The 19,694-nt window shown below is 42.0% G+C and overlaps 1 protein-coding gene across 2 annotated transcripts in view; it reads left to right on the top strand.

The window, feature by feature from the left end:
- LOC137268530 (uncharacterized) overlaps window positions 1-19,694 on the top strand; it is a 28,468-nt gene that overhangs the window by 1,194 nt on the left and 7,580 nt on the right. The window contains exon 2 of one of the 2 annotated variants that reach the window (XM_067803102.1): window positions 837-955. The exons of the other annotated variant lie outside the window; for it this stretch is intronic. The gene's annotated coding sequence lies outside the window, so the exon portion shown is untranslated. The remainder of the gene's footprint in view (window positions 1-836; window positions 956-19,694) is intronic. 2 annotated transcript variants of the gene reach the window in all.

Here is a 19,694-nt window from a genome sequence, read left to right as displayed (position 1 = left end):
GTGGCGCCATTACGCAAGTTACATGACACTGAAAGAAGGCATATTCAACAAATCGGTGAATGTATTTCCAAGATAAGAAAAACTGTATGACACACGCTCTTGGGATTGTATTTCATCAAGAATAATTTGACAGTGTTTCATATGTGGGCACATTCGCTTCAAATCCCTCTCCAAGAAGGTTAACAGGGGAGGCCCAACAATTGACTTTACAAAGCTAACACAACTAAAAACGTTTTCAATTACGCTTCAGTAAATACAAGTGGGAGGTGGTTAAGTTGGGACATAGTACTTGCAAGATGTCTGCTAAAGACCACACCTACAGTTTCACGAAACGACGTAAACATCATACGTTCACATCCACACATATAGCTCTATAAACAGAACATCAAGTACCGAGAATTATTTGAGCACTAATTACGCATAACATGCTTAGATTCATATCCATACATATTACTATATAAACATAATAACTAATTATACGCATCACTGTTTGATGGAGGAAGGGTCATATATTTACACTTAACTTGGGGCTAGCTTATCGTTAGAGGGGAGGGACATTATAGACGTTAGGGCAATACGTCCACCAAATATTTAATAAAGTCAACAGAAATAATACGGCTCTTCCCCATACAACAGACAGAAGTCTTCCTAAAATGTTGCATATTAGATAGCTTGGCAGTTGTCGAAAAACGTTCCGAAAATATGTGTCCAACATGTGTAAATGGCACACATTCTAATAGATCATCAATAACACGCGTGTGTACCTTACGTATTACAAGTGGGTACAGTGAGTGATAGAGTTCACTTTTACTCCCCGGTGTTCTGCAATGTTCCAGGACTATCGAGACGGGCGACACCAGAAATGGACTTCACAAAATGGAATTCGAAGCCTGATTTTCACCACCGACTTAATCCTTAGACCTCAAACGTAATAGGAACTTCAGTCTTTATGAAGGTAGTAGCATGAGAGATGTAACACCATGCTAATGTCATTTCTGAAAAAAATACAAACCTTTCCCATTTGGATAATAAGAACACTATGCACACCTATTCAATACCAAAAAACATCTAGAAATGGCATTGTAGGTCTTATGACATCTCGGAACCTGAAATGTACCGTCCATTAACAATGATATATATCACTAACGTTTCGTTTCCCCTCCCGCCTACTGCAGAGCGTCATAGTCCGTTTTCATGGATTCCGTTTTTTAAGCAGCCTCTCATTTACATATCCACAATGGCCGGCATTCGAGGGGGTATATATGTTTCAAGACTTGTCAGAAATAAAATGAGTATATTTTGTTGGAGGTCAGTGTCCCGCATTTACGATGAATGTTTGTTTTAGCAAAATCTGCAAAAATATCAGTCGATAGGTTGAGTTTTCAGTCTGTTTTTGCCTTAAACCGTTCCGCTCAAATTTCTTGCGGAAAGGTGCGTCAAAGAAAATGCACTCGCCGTATAAACTCGATGTAGGCCTTGGCTGGAATACGAGTTTATTCATATGAACTAGACGTCCCAATGTTTCAAAGTTGGGAAAGAGTTCCGCCCGTACCCCCCTCTTTTTTCAGTAAGAAATGCAGCCCCGGGGATTTATTCCCCGATGCAATATTTCAAAAAGGGGCGCTGGTATAAATTTTTGGGGGATTAAAGCGTTTAATGGGGGTTTAGAAGTTTGGGGGTAATATTCAAAAAGTAGGGGGAGGGGCGGTGATAAAAAATAAAACGCCTTTTTGTCCTTCTACTTTGTATCCGTGTTTCTTCACCTGTCTTTGCTCCGCCCGTCTCTTCTCGTCACCGGCAACTTCCTGTGAATTATCATACTACTTTCATACGTCTAATGTTAGTGGTGTAAGCATTCAAGTGAACTACATAACTAACTAATCTAACTTCACTAAGAATCTAAGTCTGAAAGAAACGACGTCGCTTCTGGGAACCGAACCCGGGTCGTCTGGTCGAGAGTCCTCCGTCTTACCTCAGTGCTACTGAGGTTGGTGACTGACAGAGCGGAACTTATTGTATTTAGACGCTAGTTTTTAGGCTTCCGCGTGGGTTGTATTGTATTAAATGACGGGTTTACTTCAGAAGTCTCGGTGGCTCCGAGGAACAGTGGGCACACACTATGACATGAAGATGGCGAGTTCATGAGATCGAACCCCGTTCTCGTGAACTTTTTTTTCCTTTACAGTTTTGACATATGGAGGTAATAGTGGCTTAACAACTAATTGTAGTAAAGGAATTGTGATGTCGTACGCTGTTGGTAAGTGCGAAATTTGAATGAGATGTAGACATCACCTGTTGTGCTTGTTGCTTGTATGTAATGACGTCCTGTGATTCAATGCATTTGGAGTAAAATATACACGTTGTTGTCATTCCCATGCGAGACCCAAGCTGGGCGTGGTACACATTCCGTTTGTAAGAGAAAGATAAAAATTAGAAGCCATGTCGTCATACTCTATTTTAGATATTCCCCCTAACGTAGTACGAGATCGTGAGCCCTCTTCTTCACAAGATCCACTGTTGTATTTCTTTCCTCCGTTATCGGATGGTGACATCGACCCAGGTCAGAGAGCGATTGACGACTTGAACGAGGACTCACCAGGGTTCATCAAGCGTCAGTGACCCATCAACTGAGCGACGAACGAGTGACAGTCAGCCCGGTAATTGTTCAGTGTCCAGCACAGGTGTATCTTTTTTACTTACTCAAAACATTAACACCATCAGTAATAGTACGAACACTGCTCCCGTATCTCCTGCAAATCCGAGTATGCCGTCTCCTTCAAGCACGCCCTAAACGCATTATTAAAAAGTCCGGTTCGCTAAACCATCTGAAACGAGCCGCCCCCGTAAGTCCAGTGTAACTCTTGCAGACCCCTTCCAGTCTTTCTCACCTCCACACTCTCCCATACCTTCACTTGTCAATGCAGTGTCCCACCCCACACCCCTTCGTAACGTCTCCCAAGCACCTCGTCCAGCACCTTGGGTTGTTACACGTTCTGGACAATGCTACACACACCCCTCCCACGAATCTTTTCTGTCTACTTTCACATTTAGGTAGCACCGAGAGCACTGTTTCTTTTTGCCAGCGGTACGGGGTGTTACCAGCCCATGCAACTTGTCCTAACTGTCAGCAAGTACTAACTCGCACTTACGCAGTTAATCGCAAGGGTAAGGTTCCCGGCTATCGGTTCTAGTGTAACCGCAAAGTATGTTAAAAAAGTAACAAAAATCAAGGTCCAACACGGAGGGGTACATGGTTATCTGGCTCGAATTGTCACTGATAAAAACCGTTTTGCTCACCTACTGCTTTGCTCATAAAATGTCACATGCAGACACAATCAGAGAAACAAGTATTGATTGTGATGGTGATGGGAAAGTCCTAGAAACCTCAAGAGAAACACATATCGGACTATTTCATGTTTTGTAGATAGGTATGCTCTGCGATGTTTGAATAGAATGGTTTTGACAGAATCGAGGGGGTTGGCATGACGGTGGAAACTGACGAAAATACGTTTGGGAAACGTAAGTATCATAGAAGTAGGATGGTAGAGAGTCAGATGGTTTTGTGTGGTATTTGTAGGGAGACTAGACATTTCTTTCTTGTTCCTGTAGAGACGCGCGACCGACGGACATGACTTGATGTTATCTGTAGGAAAGTTGGGGGTAGTCATATTATTACAGACTGTTGGAAGGCTTACGACGGACTGTCTGACGTGGGTTATACCCGTAGTACAGTCAACCATTTATAGAACTTTTAAGGTAAGTGCATGCAGTATAGTATATGCGCGCGAATGATTTGCAAATAATCCGCCATTTCAAGTAAAGATTATTTGTATTTAGTGCCAAATTCCACTAATGGTGTCTGTACAAACCTGATCGAAAACTGGGGGTGGTGCATCAAAAGGCAACTACCGACAACACACACTCGGCGACACTACTTTGCTCTACATGTAGCCGAGTATATGTATCGCTGTAGCGCCGAGAAACATTGCAAAGGACACTGGCTTCGTTTACTGGGGAGGCCAGTAGAGGTACGTTGTACTTTTCTCGAGTATTGATCAGTTGTATGGAAAATAGCTTACATATGGCGATGTTGTTACGCTGACCTCAACAGATATGGACACCCGTTCGATTCCCGAGGCTGAATACGGGAACGGCAGTTATTGCAAGTCATATATTGTTTTTCATGTCTTACACACATTATTGATGGTATAACTAGTGATTAATTTGAGTGACAATTCGTAAGTTAGTGTTTTGGGAGGGGGGGTACGGGCGGAACTCTTACCCAAAGTTGTGATGTCACAACGCTAATACCGATGTTGCAATTTGACTAGCCCTTGCTTCACTTGTGGAAAGCTGAGAGTGATCACACTGTAGGGAATTTTGCGACATTTTCTGTCAATTTATGTTGGCGAGTAATAAACAGAATACTAAACTCGCTTCTGTGAAATATCATATTTATTAAACTCTTTAAAGATTTAGTATCAAACTCGCTTTGGCTCGTTTGATACCAAATCAGTAACTCGTTTAATAAAAATGGTATTAAACGGAAGGTCGTTTAGTATCCTCTATATATTTCACATGATGGACATGCTTTTGTGAGAGTCCCTATGAGAGAGAAGTTAAACATGTTTTCTTAATCTAATGTCCAAAGCAAATATTGACGTTGATTCTAAAATATATATTCCTCTATTTAATGTATGCAAACAGTTAAGACAGTATTTTAATTTTGAAGGATAAATGAATAATCCATGATATATGTATTGATCATCAGTGGAAGACATAAAAATAACTCAACAATTTTCAAAGTTCATGTAGTTTTACTGAGCTTTTTTTTCTGATATGAATCAGATATTTCAATGTCACTATATCCCCCCAATATGTCCTAATTTGACACTATACACGACATGATCCTTATGTGACCACTGAACCACCATGTGGTTTAAATTGAAGTCCTTATTTGACTTTTAACATTTGTGCACTGTATGTGAGACAGTCAGTGACAGCATGGCTGCCTTAACAAAAACCTATCTAAACTCAGCATCAGTGGAGATATACACTCATCCAGGCGTTTGCGCATGATGCACGTTTTTCACGAATGGCTGTCCATTGTGTTCAAGTTTTGTGTTCGTGCGAATGTTTGTTCAGACCTTTTGTCCATTCCCCCCACTATGACAATACCATGTTTATCATAATTCTACAACAATCGTTACAATGTAGTATTCACAAAATAATTCACATTTCTCATGTTCTGAAACTGAAAAAGAATAAATGTCAGTTTAAAGTTCACTCTTAATTCTGAAAAGAAAAACATTGACTCTCCTCTGAAAAATAACAATCACATATTCATATATGAAGTCAATTCCTTGAAATTTGTCTTGTGAATGTGTTACAGCTGATTATGGCGCCAAGAATCACATGACTTTCTGTAGGGGGGTGAGGTGTGGTTTATTCAGAATGTACATATCTGTTAGCTCTGGAATCATACAACATTCTTATTAGAATTTACACAATACATGATGTTTGGCACAGGCAGTAAGTAGTTTGTCTCAATAAATTCTGTAATCCAACAGTTACATATGTACGTTATACAGCATTATAACTGAAGAAGGGAAATAATCACATGACACATTGGTTGTACCATCAAGGGAAATAATTCATTGTCCAGTAACATATGTGACCTGTTTGATATAAGCTGTATGCCCGGGAACCTTGTTCCTTCTATCTAAGCTGTGCTATACTGAAGTGTTGTTAGATGAGTACCCAGATTGGTGCATATTAATTATGGGAATTTTTAAATTAGCCAATTGTGAGCTATAAATTAAGGTCAGGTGATAAACAGTATTCCAAAGTGAGACAATACTCTTGATCCAGCTTGTCGTCGGAAACAAGCTTGGGATCGGGTGGTCAGGCTCACTGACTTGGTTGACACATGTCATCGGTTCCCAATTGCACAGATCGATGCTCATGTTGGTCACTGGATTGTCTGGTCCAGACTTGATTATTTACAGACCGCCCCCATATAGCTGGAATATTGCTGAGTGCGGCGTAAAACTAAACTCACCCACTCACTCACTTGATCCAGCAGTTTTCTGAACCACAAATGTAACAGGAACGTTTCAGATGAACAAAATGCATCTGAAATACTTGCCAGGCCTTACTTAAAGGTCACATGCAACGTAAAACACAACTTTGCAGATTCTGGTACCTATCGGTATGCACTTACCAAAACAAACCATAAAAAATGTCAATTCAACCTATAAAGTTGAAAAAAACGCGATGAAAATAAACACCGCTAAATCAGAGTTCAAACGTTTCACTAAATTTCCCCCAGCGCTGGGGGGAAAACTGGTTTCAACAGCTGTGCTGTGCTGCATCCATAACACATGTGCAGTGAATAGGTTCGCGGAGATTGAAACAGTATGCATGCCCAGCGTCTGAAGTCGAGAGCAGTAGTCTAATCTTGATTGTGTACACAAACAAGTAAATAATCTACTCGTTACGTAAAACAACTTGTTGATTGTGGTAAGCAGTCTCTGTTACAGGGAAAGCTCTGTGTCTGGTTTATTCACACCTATATGTCTGCCTGCCTGTCTGCTAAAGACAACATGCAGTACACAGTTTCAATCATTGACCACGTGCAATTTGAACTTAACACCTATCAGACTATACGACATACAGAAAATAAGTTGATTTATGACTCGTGCACCGTGTCCCTTGTCTGCCACATTATGTAATTAGGCACATGTGATACACATGACATGTTTTTATGTCTGTGGTTTGCAAACAAACTACATTCATTTTTTTCGGATGATTGGATCTGACGGAAACTGGTGCAAACTCTTGTCAGTTTTAAGTCCTGCTTTGTACTTGGACGAATGACAGATTCCAGCCACGCAATAGTTTACCATCTCTACTGAGGTGATTTTTGATTGGATTGAGCGCAAATTCACAGAACATGTATTTTCAAAACTCAACATCTCTATATACATTCTTCATGGATAACTACTTCTTTTAGTGTATATGATTTTGTTTGACAACAGTATATGAATCCATACTGAAACGACACATCAAGTACACAAAAAGAAGTTGTTATCCATAAAGAATCTTACTTTCTTGTGACTCGCTATACTTCTAAAATGCCCATCAAACAGATCATCTTTCTGTACACACAATGAACCCTCAGCATATTAGCAAATGAAACAGCCAATCGGAAGCCGTCGTTACACTTGAGTGCATATCCACCTGCTATGACTGGGTTCGGTCTCCCATGGGCTTCGTTTCGGGGGAAGTAAGCCCAAGTACAAAATATTGCACGTTTGAAACGTGATTGTACGCTTATAATTTTGTTTATTTGTTTTTTTAAAAGCAGCAATGTATATTATATATCATGAATAAGTGATAAATGTGTTTTAATTATGTTTGATTTTTTGGTTGCATGTGACCTTTAATGTCAATATGATTGACCTATGCATAAAACCACAAACTTTAGAACACTACCACCAACCTTCAATATTTATGGTGACCTTTTTATGACTTATATAATATTTTTATTCTTATTTTCCTTGTAAAGAATAAAACACTGTAACACAGTTTTATAAAAGATAGTTATAAAATAGTTCAAAACAAACAAACCAAACTGATTTATGTAAAACATGAAGATGTCACTGCTACAAATGTCAATTATGAAAATGTCCAATATACATACAATATTGTCCCTTTCTGGTGTCCTATTGTTCCTGTTTTCTTTTATCCTCTTTTCTGTTCTGTCCTCTACTGTTCTATCATCTGGTCTGTTCTGTTCCATCCTCTTGTTTCTTCTGTTCCATCCTTGTGTCTGTTCTGTTCCATCCTCTTGTCTCTTCTGTTACATCTTACCTCCTGTTCCATCCTCTTTTCTGTTCTGTTCCATCTATCCATTCCGAAGGGCATACGTTTGTGACTGGCCTTGTGACTATAAGTCTGTTTGTTTTAATGTCTACAACTCTCACATGGCCATCTGTTCCTGGATATGTTCTTGTGAAGATTCAAAGCTTCCAAGTTCCTCAAAGTGCTTCTGGTGATATAATGATTACCACGTCATGCACTTGTAGATCACAACTGGGTGAAAAACAATTCCTTCGTATCTGTAATGATGGTAAAAGTGGTTAGGTGTCAGAGGAACATCGTCCTGTGGGAGAGCACTTTGATAAGTCAAAGGCCGTCAGTTTATTAGGCTTTCAGCACCAACAAACGCTGTCACAAGCTCCTCATCTGTTATATATCCAGATCCCAGAATGGCATATATAGCTTGCTTGGCAGCCATAATCATTGACTCAAAAACTCCACCAAAGCTGGGAGCATGAGGAGGATTAAGCTTCCAGATCACTCCTCTCTTAGCCAATGATTACTTCACCCTCTCGTGTGTCCAGTTGAGCAACAAGTTGTTTCAGTTCATTTGCAGCGCCAATGAAATTTGTACTGTTATCTGAAAGGACTTCTTTGGGTGGCCCTCATCTACTAGCAGTCCTGTAGAACACATTAAGAAAGGAGTCGCTGCATATGACATCTCCAAATGTACTGCTTTTGCAGCTAAGCAAGTGAAGGGGCACAAATAGTGTTTTGCCCTCGACGTTCCATGCCCCTGAATCGTAAGAAATGGCCCAGCATAGTCAACACCTGTCTGCTCAAAAGCTCTAAGCGAATGCCTCAAATGCACCTTTGGAAGTGGCTCCATTAAGTGAAGTGTAGGTTTTGCCTTTTGTCAACGATAATGTGTACTTTCACGTTCCTGTTTGCGGATCTCCTCACGAACAGCAATTATCAGAAAATGAGATGACAAAATAGCATGCATTTGATTTGTACCAATAACATGATTGCCATCCTCATGATGTTTCTTAACAACTTCTTCACCCAGTGTTTTCTGGGCAAAATAACTGGGAACTTTGTTTCGAACAGCAAATAGTCTGCATGTCTTAGTCTGCCATAATAATAATAATGAGGGTACTTATACTGCATAATGCTCCATGCCACCTGGGGGCGTGCTCAAAGCGCACACAAAACAGTTAAAAATAACATATCAAAAGACACATGAGAAAAGGGGTTGTAAATACAAGCTTCGAGAAAGTTATGGTTTGTATCGGCTGAAAAGGTGTGTTTTGAGTTGTGCTTGAAAGCTTGAAGAGATATAGCTGCACGTAGTTTAAGTGGAAGTGGGTTCCATAGTGCAGTTGCAACAGAAGCAAAAGAGCGAGCACCAAATGTCTTGAGGTTGAATGGTGGAGGATCCAGCAGGTGTTTGTTACTGGATCTGACCCGTGAAGGTCCTGGGGTAGAATAGACCTTCAGCAACCCATGCTTGCCATGAAAGGCGACTCAGCTTGTCGTAAGAGGCGACTAACGGGATCGGGTGGTCAGACTCACTGACTTGGTTGACACGTCATCGGTTCCCAATTGCGCAGATTGATGCTCATGTTGTTGATCACTGGATTGTCTGGTCCAGACTCGATTATTTACAGACCGCCGCCATATAGCTGGAATATTGCTGAGTGCGGCGTAAAACTAAACTCACTCACTCACTCATTGTTACTGGATCTGAGGATACAAGCAGGAGTGTATGGCATGGTATGGTGTGAGAAGATCACATAGGTAAGAGGGCGCCATGGAGTTAACACACTAAGTAAGTATCTTGAAATCGATTCTTTCATGGATCCGTAACCAGTGCAAGGAATCCAGAATGCAATGTATGTCACAGGAGGGCTTAGAGCGGGTAACAAGATGGGCAGCTTTATTTTGGAAAGATTGCAGGCGCTTTATCTGGGTTTTGGAGGCACGTGTGAGCAGACTGTTGCAATAGTCCAATCTTGATAGTATGAGGGAGCGAACAAGCAGAGCCGCTGTGTCTTAGGTGAGTTGGTGGCGAACGCTGGATATATTATGGAGATGATAATGAATAGTTTTGCACAGCTGATTTATGTGAATTTCCATGGAGAGACTGTTGTCCAAGTAGATTCCCAGATTTCTCACAGCAGTGGAGAAAGGGATGGAGATGTCCCCAATCTGAAGATGATCAAAGCGACACTTTTTCAGCCTGCCAGGTGGACCGAACAGTATAGCCTCTGTTTTACTGTCATTCATTTTCAGCATATTTGATGTCATCCATGACTTGACGTCACTGAGGCACAACTCCATGTTGTGTATGGTGGAGGCTTGATTATCCTCAGACAAATCCATTTTGTCAACCAGTTGTGAATCATCAGCATAGAAATGGCTAATGACCTGGTGCTGTGCAACAAGGTGACCCAAGGATTTGGTATACATCGTGAAGAGGACTGGCCCCAACACAGAACCCTGGGGTACCCCGTATTTTAGCACTGAGGGAGATGATTGGAGATCACCAATTTGCACATACTGAGACCTGTCAGACAGGTAGGATAGGCACCAGTTTAGAACAGTTCCAGAGATACCAAATTCAGTATGTAGTCGATTCATCAACCTGTTATGGTCAATTTTATCAAAAGCAGACGAAAGGTCCAGCATAACAAGCAAGGCAATGTTGTTGTAGTCGACAGCAGTAATGACTTTGTCCAATACGCAATTTAAAGCTGTTTCTGTACTGTGTGATGCTCTGTACGCAGATTGGTGCTTATCCATTAACTGAAATTTGTTCAGGTGATGAATTAACTGGTGTTTCACAACTTTCTCTAGCACTTTAAGCAAAAAAGATAAGTTTGAAACTGGTCTATAGTTTGAATACTGTTCAGAATCTAATGAAGGTGTCTTTATAAGTGGCTTTATCACAGCGGTTTTGAAGCTGGATGGAAAGATGCCGGTTTCCAGACTTTTGTTGATAATACTGGTGATTATGGGTAGAAGAGTGTCAAGAATTTTCACGAAGAACTTGGTGGGTACAGGATCCAAAGGACAAGAAGTTATCTTGGAGGACATAGTGATCTTCCTAATAACAACATCACTGACAGGATCAAAAGACAATAGCGGCTGACCAGTAAATTCTTTGGACGATATATTCTGACACACCGCTCCCATAGAATGGTGTAATTTGGTGATTTTCTCCGTGAAATATGTGTTGAACCGATGGGCAGTAATTTGAAGGTCGCCTTGTGGTAAAGTCACGTCTTTTGTTTTCCCTAAGAGCTTAAACAGTGTGGAAAATAGATGTTTTGGGCTTTGAGAGTTTGCCTCAATCTCGCTATGCGTATGCTCTGATTTCGCCGTTTTGATTCACTTTGCGACATTGTTCCGGGCAGTACAATACAGCTGAAGATCACCAGTCAGCTATACGCTTCGCCCTCTTGGCATTTAATATCTTAGAGTTATACCATGGTGCAGTTCCTTTGGGAACCGCCTTCTTCAATTTTACCGGAGCATGTTTGTCCACCAAAGTTTTGAGTGTGGCGTTCAACAGGTCTACAAGCTCCTCTATATCATTAGGAGGATTCGAAACAAGAGGAGACTCTACAAGGTCCTTCTTGAAACGCCCAAGGTCGACGCTCTTCATGTTTCTAATTTGTAATTCACGTTTGGAGTTGGGTCGCTGGAGGTTTAACGTGAGAGTCATCAGACCTAAGGAGACCATCATCGTCCAGAACAGGATGAAGATTAATGAGTTTGCTACTTTGGAATTAGACTTTCCTTTTGCTGTTGCCAAATATTCTTCAGAGAATGCATCTTTCTGTGCATTACAAATGATGTGCTTTTCAGCATCAGCAATTTCTTCTGTTGTTAAGCAACCCTGTTGTCTTTCATCTGATTTAGCAGAAGCATTAATGAGAAATCTGTACACCCATGCAGTAAGGCATGTATACCTATTCCAGTCTGTTTTTCAGTTCAGAGTTCACTTTTTGTTCAGGCCATTTGTTTTCAGCTCATTGCAGAAATTCTAGCCCATACATCCAAGATGCAGATTTTTGAACTTACGGCTACTAGACGACTTGAACTGTCACCGTTTTGGTAAGTATTTACGTAACACAAAACTGCGCCATACGCTTCCTCAGAAGCATCAACAAATACATGCATTTTGGCTGATGAGACATCAGGTTTCACTTGTAAACATCTGGGAAACCTTAATTCATCTAGCTGATTTCTCTCTTCAATCCATTTTGAAATCCCAAAAATGACATGTTGCATTTGACCACTTTCTAAATGGCATCGTGTAATCATAGCCTTCGGTCGTGGGAGGTGTGCCAATTCACACTTATCAGGGGGGTACACAAAGTACGCAGTCTAGACTGCCAGTTGTCCGGCTTTCATTTTTTGTGGAAGTCGCGGTGGCTGAGCGGGCTAGGCATCTGACTTTGTGTTCTGGCAATTAGGTGCCTGACTCTGAGGGTGCAGATTCGAATCCTGTATGGGACTTGACCAAAAAGGTACTGGAATTTGTACTTTACTAAGAAAGTGAAATCCCAAATATGACATGTTGCATTTGACCACTTTCTAAATGGCGTCATGTAATCATCGATCCATTGTGAGGCTTCATTTTTCAGATCATGATAAAGCACATCATCCCAGTCCACGTCTGACAACCACAATTTTTGCATGATGATCTTTGCTCTTAGTCTTATGTGAAATGGAGCAATAAAACCAAAAGGATCAAACAGTTTGGCAAGCTCTCTGAGTAAGCCTCTCTTGGTAAGTGGCAAGCCCTCTTCTATGATTGGACTACGGAAACTGAAATCATCATTCTGAGCTACCCAGACAAGACCTAATGTTTTTGCTGATGGTAATTCATCCTTAGCCAAGTTGACCATCCACTCACTCTATCTATCAACAGGAATGGGTTTCAGTACTTCTTGAGAATTTGATAACCATTTTCTGGATCGCATTCCACCTCTTCCCAACAAAGCTGCAAGCTGTTTGTACAATACGATACCATCATCCACTTCTGGAACTGAGTCCATACTATCATCCATGTAAGTGGATTTACAAACAGTCTTAGCAGCTTTTGGGAATAGATGCTCAAATTTCCTTGCATTTTCTCTAGAAATGTATTGAGCCAGGAAAGGAGAGGCATTCATGCCAAAGACTACTCACCGAAATTCATATATCTGTGGTATTTCTGATAATTCTAATGATCTCCATAAGAACCTAAACTACAGTCTTTGACTGGAATTCCGATCTTCAGCAATGTCACAAACCAAAGCTACTTGGTGTTTGCGGAATCTAAGTAGTATCTCAAGCAAGTCACCCTGAAGTTTCGGACCCTGGTGTATGATATCAAGAGCGATGACCGCTAACATAGACTGTCACATATCCTGTCGGTCCGTGATCAACGTGTCACTGGTAACAACTTATTATGGTTAATTGTTTGAGTAAAGTTCAGTTGGTAACCGAGTTCGAGACAATGGGGTTCGACTGTAATTCCAAATAATGCATCCCAGTAAGTAAATCAACAATGTGAGGGGCTTTTACCTTAGGGAACTGAATGTGACCATCGCTTGAATGTTTTTGCCAGTCAACAACTTACATTTGGCTGGTGTGATAGTTAAAGCAGCCATTGTTAGATCAATTAACCCATCTGTGCTTTCAAGACCAAACTGAACTGCCGTGGTCTGAAAATTCACACTTTGTCCATTAAGAACACTGACAGAGATATTTTGTACCTGACCTACTAAGCCCAGCTGTGAGAACACATCTTCATTAATGTACGTTCGTCTGCTCGCATCGTCCAATAATGCATTCACCACAATTCTGTTTGGGCCGTTATGAAGAACAACAGGTACTGTCCAAAGTGAAAGTAGAGTAGACTTATCAGGTTTTGTGGATGACATGTTGTGACCTTTGAAACTTGACCTGCATCACTGTTACTTGTCAAATGATGCTATGGCTGTTGTGTATTGTCAGTGTTGTTATTTGGTACAAAATGGTGAGTGCTATTTCTCTTTGAATGAAGTAACTGATTATGTAAAGCAGGGCAGTTGTCAATACCACATTTGACATTGCGTCTGCATCTTTTTCCAAAGTGATTAAAACCAAAACACCGGAAGCAAAGCTTTAACTGCTTGCCAGTTTCCCATCTCTTAGGGACAGTCATTGATTTGAATTTCCTACATGTTACAATGTCATGGCTGTCCATATGACACAACGGACATCTGTGATCTCTTTCAATCTGCTTGTTACCAAAGAAAGACCCTATTCTTTTTCATAGAGATCGTCCTTGGGGTACATATATGCATTTTCTGCTGCCGGAAAATGTCACGTAACAGTTGTATCAATGTTTTAACAAAATATTGTACAATAAACAAAAAGTCTTTTTGGTTCATTATCCGGCCCCTCACCATGTGGAGTCGCCCCTCTGCCGCACATGCAGAGGCAACCGGGTAAGCATCCAAGCCCGTATCATCATTCCTTCTGATGTCACCGTGCTGTACTGATGTGCTGGAAAAAAGTTTGAACAAGATAAAGTTACTTGTGTGCTGTGAAGATGTCTGAGTCTTCCTCTGCTGTGTGCATGGTTTATTCATTCGTTAATAGAGAAAACGAAATGTTTATTCAAACCAAGAGTTAACTCGTTTGTCTGTGACCTTGTATTAGCACTGGCTTTCCCGTTAGTATGTTAAGTATGTGTTGCTTTCCGAATGGCGGGAAGCTGGCGCCCCGTGCGTTGAAATGTTGCATCTAGTACCAACTAGTTCATGTCGCGGGTATCCATATAATTTTCAGTGTTTTATAAGTCAATTGTGTGCTGCTGTATTCGCCGCCAGCTTATGCTTGGCATGTTGGCTTTCAGTCTTTTACGGCGTGTGCTACTTGTGGGACAAACATCCCTCCCCAAGATAAGCATGACAGATGCCTGTGCTGTCTGGATAAGGCGGACCATTAGCCTGAGGTGTGCGAACTCTGTTTGGGTTTCTCCCCTCGGGCCCATAAATGGAGGGTGGCAGATTTCCTCTTCTATAAAGAGTTATGGGAGACTGGATGGGAGCCGACGGAGCTGCCCCCGTCTAAGATTAAGAAATAAGATAAGACTAACGACCCTAAGTCTAAATCTAGCAAACTTAAGTCTGTCCCCATGCTACAGTCCTCTTCGTCCACATCTGGTCTTGATATGTCACTCATCACCCAGTTATTTCAGCAGCACATGGACTCCATCGTGAAGTCCCTCGTCCATGAGTCGGTTGGAGGTCTCTGGCAGGAGTTCTTCACTCACTCTGGGTGGGGGGTGGATCGTCAGGCTCTGCTGCTGCGCTAGCCTGGATATGTCTGTTGATCCGTTACCCTTTTGCCTCAAGTCCGGACGCCTCGGCTAACCCTGAGAGGGAGGGTTCGCTCCCCGTCCCTCTCTCGGTCTTGGCGCAGGGTCCGTCTCTGCGCCACCCCTCCCCATGAGAGTGGAGTACTTGGTTCCGTCCAAGCTTCCTCCTGTGTCTCGGGACCAGTGTTCGGATGGTACTGGTTCGGTGACTGGAGTGGAAGGTGCCTTGGGCTCTCTCTTCCCCGGGTCTTTTCGAGAGGATTCCGCCTCGGAGATCGAGGCTATGGACGTTGGGCGGTTGAGGAGCCCGAGGGAGCTTTCCGCTTTTCCTTGGCCTTGAGTGAGGTGCGTCATGCTATTCCCCAGGCCGCAGTTCTGCCCGACTCAGTTCAGTCCCGCCTGCCGGGCAAGGCGTTTGCTCTTAGGCAACCCTTGCAGATGCAGCTCCGCATTCTCCCTTCCTTGGTGCGGGATGTGATGGATCCCCTCCTTCCTGGGACACATCTCCGCTGGGGGAAGATGTCTGTTCCTAGTACTGGTTTCCGGAAATTTTCAGGTTTCTGGCTCAGCCTCCGGACATTCTCACTCAGAAAGGCGCGCCACACCCCAATCCACAGATTCAGTGGGTGGCTTGGCCTCTGTCAGATCTAGCCTCGAGACATGCTGAATTCCTGCGGCATTTGCAGACACAATTCTGGCTTTGAGGCAATATTCGACAAACGTTCAATATGAGGGTAGATGGTCCGCTATGAGCGCTGGTGTTCAGATAGGGGATTGCAGATCTTTTTTCTGCGGATTTAGTCCGAGTATTGTAGGTTTTGCAAGCTAGTTTGGAAGAAGGCCTGGCTACTTCGACCATTCGTGGCTACTCCACTGCTATTTCGATGGGGCTGTTTTGGGTGAGCACCCTCTCATACAGCGCTTCTTAGCTGGTGTGGATCGAGTTCGACCTGCTGTCAGGCATACCAGCCCAGCTGTTAACATGGAAGGCCATATTTCTGGTGGCGGGAGAAGGGAGAAGGGTCGGTGATTTACATGCCATGTCTGTGTTCCACCCACACCGTGTCAGTATTCGCCTCGTGGATTTTTACCATCCGTAGATCAATCACGCTTTCCATGTGACAGCTCCTATCGAACTTCCCACTCTTACCCAGCCTTCTACATCGGGGACCTCTGCAATGAGCACTCACCCGTTGGATGTCCATAAGACCCTCAAGGTCTATATCAAACGAACACAAGGGATCTGTACGGGTACCCATCTGTTCTGCTGTTACGGTGGTGGAAAGGCTGGGTTGCCAGCTAGCAAACAGACATCTTGTTGGCTAGTTTCGGTCATCTGTACTGTGTACCAGGCTTAGAGCAAGCCTCCCCTGAGGGGTTGAAGGCTCACTCAGTCAGGGCAGTAGCCGCTTCCAAAGCATTTGCATTGCCACTGCCCATTGAAAAGATTTGCTCTGCTGCTATTCGGAGCAGGCCTAGCACGTCTATCAAGCACTATCAGCTTGATGCGCACTCACGTGAGCATGCATGGTTTGGCTGTACTGTTCTCTCCAGTGGACAGTGTCCTGCCACCCTGGCCGAGTGAGTCTTGATTGATTGACATTAGACGCTGCTGACATAATGCGTATAAGTGCATATCTCCACTGTTGCCATATCCCACGACTGTGATCTAGATTGATTTGTGGTCAGTCTTGGGTTGGGTTTTCCCCTTTACATTGCTCTCTACAGAAATCACAATTTGGGTGGGGTTATGTTTGCTTTTTTTTCAGTGTTATTTATATCATGGTTAGCACTGAGGTCGGTATCGGTGTGGTTGCTCCCTGTTGGTTCTCTTTCATAATGCCTTTCATGGAAGCTCATCGGGAGTACACAGGTGAGAACTTTTTGCATAAGTTAATTTTCGTAATTACTATCACTTTGATTACGTACTGAACCAGAATTCCCTCCTCCCTAGTCTCCGGTCTTTGGAAGTCTGAGTTTATGCATATATGTACCCCAAGGACAATCTCTATGAAAAAGAATTAGACAAACCTGTAGAGGTTTCCAATTCTTTGAAGAGAATCATCCTTGGGTTAGGGCCACCCACCACCCCGCAATTCTGTTCACTGCATTATGTAGCAGAAGGAATGATGATATGGGCTTGGATGCTTACCTGGTTGTCTGTGCATGCGCGGCAGAGGGGTGACTCCACATGGTGAGGGGCCGTATAATGAACAAAAAAGACTTTTTGTTTATTGTACAATATTTTGTTAAAACATTGATACAACTGTCATGTGACATTTTCCGGCAGCAGAAAATGCATATATGTACCCCAAGGACGATTCTCTTCAAAGAATTGGAAACCTCTACAGGTTTGTCTAAATTTGTTAGAACCTTGATGGATTGTTGTCTTTCTTATAGCAGATACCCCATGGATTGTTTCCGAAGCAATGGCCTGGAATTCTGCCTCCGTTAAGGCCCACTCACGAAGTGATTCAACTGACTCCTGTCGCTGAGTTTCAAAAATTCATCTTTGGTACTGACTTACCATGGATGCCGCCATTTTCTTCAAGAGTTGAACATACAGAGAACTCCTCAAATCAGAGTCCCTCATGCAACAACTACATCCAACAAACTGTTCAAAGTCCTTTGCATTGCCAGGTCGCACTGGCCTGAAAGATTATATTTCTTCCATTTGGAGAGCAATGTGACTTCTCATGCCACCAAATTTACGTTCTAATCATTCAAGTGCTACCCCATATGCTTTAGCACTGTGATCTCGAATGACCTTCATTACATCACCACTAACATATTGGCACAACTGAAGTAGTTTATATTCTGGTGTGGCAGGTGCTTTGTACATGCTACAAAAGCAGCCTTCCAGGCTTCATGTGACTTGACATCCCCATTAAAGACAGGTATACACACTTGTTTCACTAACTTTCAGCTGCTTCTACATGTCTTTGCCAATGTCATAACTATCTGAAAGTGTAGGTGCCCTGTGATCATAACTGTCTGAGTGGTCCCTCACCATGTGAAATGGTTCATTGTTTTGTTCTTGAATTCCTGACTCACCTGTGACTAAATTGTTACAAGTAGCATTGTTTACTCTAAATTAAAGGAACAGCTTTCATGTCAACTTTCCTTTCAGTTTCATAATTAGACTTTTGTGAGCTATGTGTTAAAGAGTCTGCCCTATTCCTGAGATAGTCCTGTGCATTATGTTGAGCCTTAGTACCTATTTGTTTTAAAAATTCACCTTCATCAGTGACCTTGGCGATTTTTTGTTTATCACCAAGCAATTTCAAACATTTCTGACAGGTTCACAATAACTTCCAAAACCTTAAGCTGGCAATTGTTTAATTTGTCTATGACTTCCCTTACTTCTATTCTTGTTGGCATCTCTTCTTGCTCAATTAATTTCTCTAAAGCATTTTTCAACTTGGTGAAAGCTGACATTACTATGATTTTTTGCCTCTAAAGACTTTATTTTAGTTTCATAATCATTTTTGTCATTGTCTGAAATACCCTCAGACTCTGGTAGAGATATGTCTGCAACTGTCTCAAGTGTAAGCGCAGTTTCGTCTATTTCCCCTTCAATTGAGAAGTCACACCAGTGCCAGACATGTTTGTAATCCAACAGATTTTAAACAACGTTTATCAAATTTCAACATACACCCCAGATTTATTTACACTCGGTTCAACTCTATGCACACCTGTCAAAGCATCGGTGTTTTGATAAACACAGTACACTCAGCTTTATCACACAACCATAATGCAACATACGCAATGAAAATACAATGTCAAATGAAATCAAACTAATGTGTGATAAACCAAAGAATGGTATAGCAGTAACCACGCTCTGCTACCATTTGTTGAGCAGCTGTGGAAGACTTAAAAATAACTCAACAAGTTTCAAAGTTCATGTAGTTTTACTTACAGAAATATGAATCTGATATTTCAGCGTCACTATATCCCCCAATATGTCCTAATTTGACACTATACACGGCCCTGTCCTTATGTGACCACTGAACCTCCATGTGGTTTAAACTGAACTCCTTATTTGACTTTTAACAATTGTGCCCTGGTTTGGCACTGTGGCTGTCCTAACGAAAACTAAGCTCAGCATCAGTGGCGGTGTACACCTATCCAGGTGTGCGCATGATACATTTTTTTCACAAAAGCGCTATCCACCGTGTTCAAGTGTTGTGTTCGTGCGAGTTTTTGGATTCGTTCGGACCTTCTGTCGAATTTGTATTCATATCAGTAGGTGGTGTCCTCGACAATATAATTCAACTTTATCCTAATAAGAAAAGATCCTTAAGTATTCATCACAATCCATGTATTTCAGCAGGATGTAGTATTCAATATGATGCACACTGAGTTGTATCCGGATCCGATATGTGATAATGCACTATATCTATTCTCACTCACCAAATGAAAAAAATACATATTTAATTATGGTATGAAAGGCTATGAACTCTGAACAAATTAGCTGTATGGATCATATTGTCTTTCTTGTTACCAT

Source organism: Haliotis asinina, chromosome 16 (genome assembly GCF_037392515.1).
Source record: "Haliotis asinina isolate JCU_RB_2024 chromosome 16, JCU_Hal_asi_v2, whole genome shotgun sequence".
In the NCBI taxonomy this organism is placed as follows: Eukaryota; Metazoa; Mollusca; class Gastropoda; order Lepetellida; family Haliotidae; genus Haliotis; species Haliotis asinina.
The sequence above is the reverse complement of the archived record's forward strand: the minus strand, read 5'-3'. Positions and strand labels throughout refer to the sequence as shown.